This window comes from Glycine max, chromosome 12 (genome assembly GCF_000004515.6).
Source record: "Glycine max cultivar Williams 82 chromosome 12, Glycine_max_v4.0, whole genome shotgun sequence".
Taxonomy (NCBI): Eukaryota; Viridiplantae; Streptophyta; class Magnoliopsida; order Fabales; family Fabaceae; genus Glycine; species Glycine max.
The window spans coordinates 2,961,977-2,967,806 of NC_038248.2; the positions used below are offsets into that span (position 1 = coordinate 2,961,977).

At 35.0% G+C, this 5,830-nt stretch overlaps 1 pseudogene; it reads right to left on the bottom strand.

Annotated features, from left to right (window-relative positions):
* Positions 1-1,266: 1,266 nt before the first annotated feature.
* Positions 1,267-4,434, bottom strand: LOC100780456 (phosphatidylinositol/phosphatidylcholine transfer protein SFH3-like; annotated as a pseudogene).
* Between the last annotated feature and the right edge of the window lie 1,396 nt (positions 4,435-5,830).

Consider the following 5,830-nt stretch of genomic DNA (forward strand, 5'->3'; position numbering starts at 1 on the left):
TTACCTTTGTTGTTGTATTTGGTGTGCTTGTCTTTGTTGGTTGGAAAAGCGGTTGTTCTTCCGATCTCATAACTTGCATCGAATATTAATCTATTTTGGGGGCTAGCGAGGGGAACAAAGGTAAAAAATTAATCTCCAACTATAATTTTTCTTGCAAAGGTGTTTAGGAAATGGGCACATTTTGTGCTAAATCCTTATAAATTTCTAAGGCACAACGCGAGCAATGTTAATTTTATTTCTCAAATTAAAAGGTAATGATGGAAAGTGGCTTGTGCATACGTGGGTACAATATACTGAATATGTGTATTCGATTGGCGTAACTTTGGTAGTCGTAGATGGTTGAAGTGAAGATCCGTTTGTCAAATTGGTAGTTTATGGAGATTTACGAAATTGAAAAAGTTTGTCGTAGACGGTGGAATGAAGTTCACATTATTAGAGGGACGAATTTAGGATAAGAGGAACAGGGGATTACGCTTACGGGAAAGTCTCATTTTCTTATTGTTAATCCACTTTTTCCTGACTGCTTCAGTGCTTCAAGACAGAATTTGTAAAGCAACTTAGTATGATTTTTGTTGAACGATGCCACACCTAATTTTATTTACATAATTACATATATATACACAATTGTCAAGGGATGGCATGGCACACTGTATTTATACATATATACACGCTCAATTGAAAAGGAACGACACACTGTATTATACAGACGATTTCAGTCGAATAGAGGAGAAATTATACAGAGGTGAATGCAATAGCATCCGATGGGGCTGATGATAGAGAAACGCCACCAACAATTTACAACTTTTGCTAATGTCAAGTATTTGGGGTCAGACAGCAATAGATACCTACCACCTTACCAGCAGAACTGCAATCACAAACCCAAAATCTTGTGTAAGCCATAACACTACGTCCAAGTAATTACCTATTGATATGCATGGCAAAGTTCAGACGACCTACCAATTTCTTCTTTTTCTTTTTGTCAAGGTGAGCTTGAAGCTCCACTTCTCGAGCAAGGGCATCATCAAGTGACTAAAGGAAACAAAAATTGCAAAATATGTAAGATGCTTTTATCATATATTATTCTCAAATGATGATGACATTCAAGTATCAAGGAAAACCAATAATACCTTTTTGGTAGTATCCAACTCTTGTTCGAGCGTGCTGGCTCTGTTAAGAGCATTATTCAGCAATTCTTCCATCTCAGATGACATGGCAGGTTTCATAGAAAGGACATTCACCTTGTCTTCTAGCTCAGCCATGTGCTTCATCAGGCACATTTGATCATCCATGGAATTGGCAGGTGCTTTCATCATGTTAACAAACGATATATTGGGTTACCATACATGGCAGCTTCAGTGACTTTCCCTGGCATGTTCCGTGTCATGCGGATCATCGTTATCACTCCCATAAGAATGGCCATGATTACACCAGTAAATGGAATTCTTAACCCGTTTAAAGTCTTGGAAGCATCGCAAGGGAAACAATCTGCAGCTTAAGCAAAATTTATTTAATACGTCTAACAAAGTCAAAGAAAGGTCTCAGTCATGTTCTTGATTATAGATTGGTTGTTAATGAGCTAATGATGCTGAATAAGGGCTGTGTTGGTGAAAAAAACAATACAAGTTTTCCTCAGTCCAAAGAAAATCCATTAGCAGAGATGCAAGTATAATATTAACCATTAAGAAAAATCATACAACTGTACCAAATACCTTTAGAAACTGCAAACTGAATATTTTGTACCGCTTTTTCCCAAGATGCATTAACTTGCTTGTCAATCACTGGGACAAAGGTGACCTGCCAAATATGTAAGGAGAGTACCCAAAGAGCAGGTTAATTATGCAGTTATGTTTTCATCAATCATTTGTTTTACATTTCATTCAAAAGGAAGGTGCTTGTTCCCCACCATATAAATTATTAAATGTTATTCTGCTACATAGCCTTGAGTTTGTAAGCACTGTCAATTACCATTTACCATGATTAGATGAATTATCTGCATCATGCTAATATATGCAGTTTCCTTAACGGCTTGGTTCAATTTGAAATATTTAGAATGGAAGCAACAACTAATTGAAATCTAAGAAACTTACTTCTGGAACAGCACCGAGTTGCACAGGGAACTACTCCACGGCAACAGATTCTTTGTTGAAAGGATCGTGTTCCTTAATATTATAGGAATAAAATAAAAGCAATCAAATCATCAGATTTTCTGGCAAACAAAGATGATGGGAAGAAAGTTTCAGAACAAGACTGAACTTGAAACTGTAAAGTAGATAACTAGGTACCTTTTGGCATGCTGTTTCATCTTGAATGATTGTTTTCTCTTCAATCCCGGATAAGGTTTTCCTCTTGCATTTTCCTTCGCCATTTTGAACCATCTAATGCATTCAAAGAAAACACTTCATTATTTTATTTTCTAATTAAATAACTATAAAGAATTTGATCATACTACCTTCATGATTTCAGTGTCATTCCATGGTCCCTTGTCTGAGAGCATACAGCCACCTTTGTCTGCACAGGTACAAGTACCACCCAAGAACTCTGGAAGTTCACTGGTAAATAATAAAAATAAACAAGTTGTTATGTATAGTGCTAACCAGTAATGTTCTTCACTTATTCAGTCACATATATACCAACATATTCAAAGAACATCCTCATTAATCAATTTGATTAGAGATGGTTATTACTCAATCTAGACTATGTATGAGTATGGCCTTGATGCCATAAATTTCAATTTGAGATGAGAGTGAGATAAAATACTTCAATGAGAATGGAGAAAAACATTAACCTGGCATCAATGATTTCAAGCAACTTGCTCTGGTATTTGTTACCTAGGACCTGGTCAATAAAGCAGAAATCTATTAAGTGCTCCTACTTAACTGAAACCTACATTGCTTCATGGTGAAAAGTATATAAAAAATGCTTACATGGATTTTGGAGGTGGTCTTAGGATCAAGGAGCGACTACTTAATACTGTTCCACAACATTCTAAATCCAGAACCAGCATTGATGATGAACATACTGTTCAAGGACTGCAAAAAGAAAAGTTCAATCAGGGTAAATCCAGAAGATGTCATTTGAGCTAGGGAGGTGTCCAATATGACTGAGTAGTACCTCAGGGTAGTTGTCACCATCAATCTTCTGAAGACGCTGGATGAGATCCCTTGCAGCTTTGTTCAAACTTCTGAGACCCTAAACAACCATGCTAGTCAGCAGTGTGAAACTTCTTTTACATATGTAATAGGTGATAATATAATATGATATCTACAATTATAATAGGAAATGAAGAGCACCTCCTTAAATGTAAGGTGACTATATTTAATTAAGGTCTTATAATAGTACTTTTACTCTTGCTGGTTTTATTTGGGAAGAGGGGTTAGAAAAGTAAAAACTATTTAGTAGTACTGTTGCATAATTTCATACATACCACTCCTTGCACATCCAAGATAGTTGTGCTTTGGTCAATGTGCTTCTTTGCTGCAATTGAACAGGCAGGGAACTTAACAACGAATGTCTTCTCAAACTCTCTAACTGGGTACTTAAGATGCGATCCATAGTTGTTACTTGCATCAGCTTGTTAGAGTCAACCTGACCCAGCTTTTCAATGTAAACAGGTCTCCCTTCCTTATCAACTCGATGCCCTTGCGAGTAGTATTTTTGAACTTCATCTATCTCCTTGAGTTCAAAATCCTTAACAAAAAACAACAGAAATTTTCCGCATAAATAAAATGTTACATAGAAAAGTCTAACTGTGAACATTGTTTTTTCTACATCCACAGGAAAATACCTCCATGATGGTGTCAGCACCAAACTCCCTCCTCCACTGAAGCATATCTGCCCACATTTGTTTTTGTTTTGTTAATGTCAAACTTCCTTGCTCTCAAAAGAATCTGGATCATCACACAGTAAGGTATTAAATGATACCACTCATGCTACAGCTGTTAGTAAATAAATGAATGAACAAAAAATTATGTCCTAGGGCTACCTTAACATCTTATGATGATCATCATGTTTTGCAGGTAATAGCTCTTCCAAGATAAGTGCTTGGCGAAAAGCATGAACTACTTGCAACTGTTCTGCGTCAACATCATCCTCAATAGCAACAGCCAAAACCCTGCTATGCCTTCTCCCCTTCTTTTGCAAGGAATGCTTGAACTTTGAAGATGCACTGATTGCTACCTTCTTTAAAGAACCAAGCTTTGTTTTCTTATCATCCTCTAGTATTCCATCTCATGACCTGTTCTTGCATAATACAAATTACTCACAAAATTTTGAACAAGAAGACAAGATAGAAAAAAAAATTCACAAACTAAACATCATACTGTTGCTTTTTGTTTCTGCAGTTATTAATAAGTATAACGTACATGTTTATTCGACATTAATAGTACAACATTAAATTGAAATCGTAACTGCTCTCTTTTTGTTATCAGCCTCACATTACAATCACCCTAATGAATTCTTTTTTTATATATATTTAATCACCCTAATGAATGACAATGAGTGCAATACACCAATAGAACTCTAACCGTTGTAAATTTTTTATCTCTCATATTTATACATATATCCATAATGCATATGTACCACAAATAATTATGCAATGATCATATGTTTAGACTAGAGATATATTATAAAGGAAACCACAGAGAAATAAATCATCATGATTTCTCTACTTGGTGAGTAAGCTTTAATAAGATAAGAGCATTCTAAATAGTAAATGCTTATCTGTTATATAATCATCTGATTTCAGCTTCCTTTAATTTTCATTTTTCTCAGTCATACATTAAACAGCATGCAAAACTGTTAATTGCAAAAATGGCATAAAGAACATATGAAGATTTCTTTCATAGCACACGCATATATAAAAATATAAATTAACGACCAAGAAATGCAAAGAGAATTAATGGAATTGCAAAGCATAGAGTACCATCTTTAACAGGTCGATGATCTGCAATAGGTAAGGACGACATAGACATAGTGTCACACATGATTAATTATTGAACCTTCGTAGGCTTCCTCAAATGAGCACAGACACACACACAGAAAATGCAAATTCATGATCCGAATATATATATCTATCTCTGATGATGATATATAGAAGCTATGGCCAAAATGTGAAGCGAGGTTGGTGCAACTCATTTTTAGAGTTTGCCGTTTTTTGTTTGTTTACTTATATTAACAGGGTCTTCATGACGTTTGAGAATGGAGTTACGATTACCCAAGCGATTAAAACTATTGACATTTGAGTTGGCCGGTTGAAAGGATCATGACTTACAAGTTATAATACATGGTACTGCGCCAAGTTCAGATTAATGCTTCCTGCATCCATTCACATGAAAACTTAAAAATATAAAGAAATTGAATCATGCACTTGCGCTTGTAATTGATCACTGCATTGAGGCTGACTTTTTCCCCTTAATTCAATTATAAGAATCTGCATTAAATTAATGATTACTCAATTTGTTGTAACTTCAGGATGATTTCAATTGGTGTTACAACTTTTGCTACTTTGTTTTTATTCATATATAACTGTTATGAGGATATCTGAGTATTTATTCCTAGCTCCTCAACAAGATGTATTTGTTAATCTTGATGGTAAATTTTATCTTGAAAATCATATTATAGCCGCTGCAAGCATTGCTAGTAAGATGAATAATGCTCTAGGAGTTCCCTGTTTAGGCTGAAGCCTAGTGTCCTATGAGTTGTGAATTGTGCTTATAATTATATCTAGAATTCCAGATGGTAGTAATTCATCATACCAACAACTATTTTTTTTATAAAAAAGAGTTATTACCTAGCTCGTTAAAAAAGAGCTTTGGCTATTATCTTGTAGTAT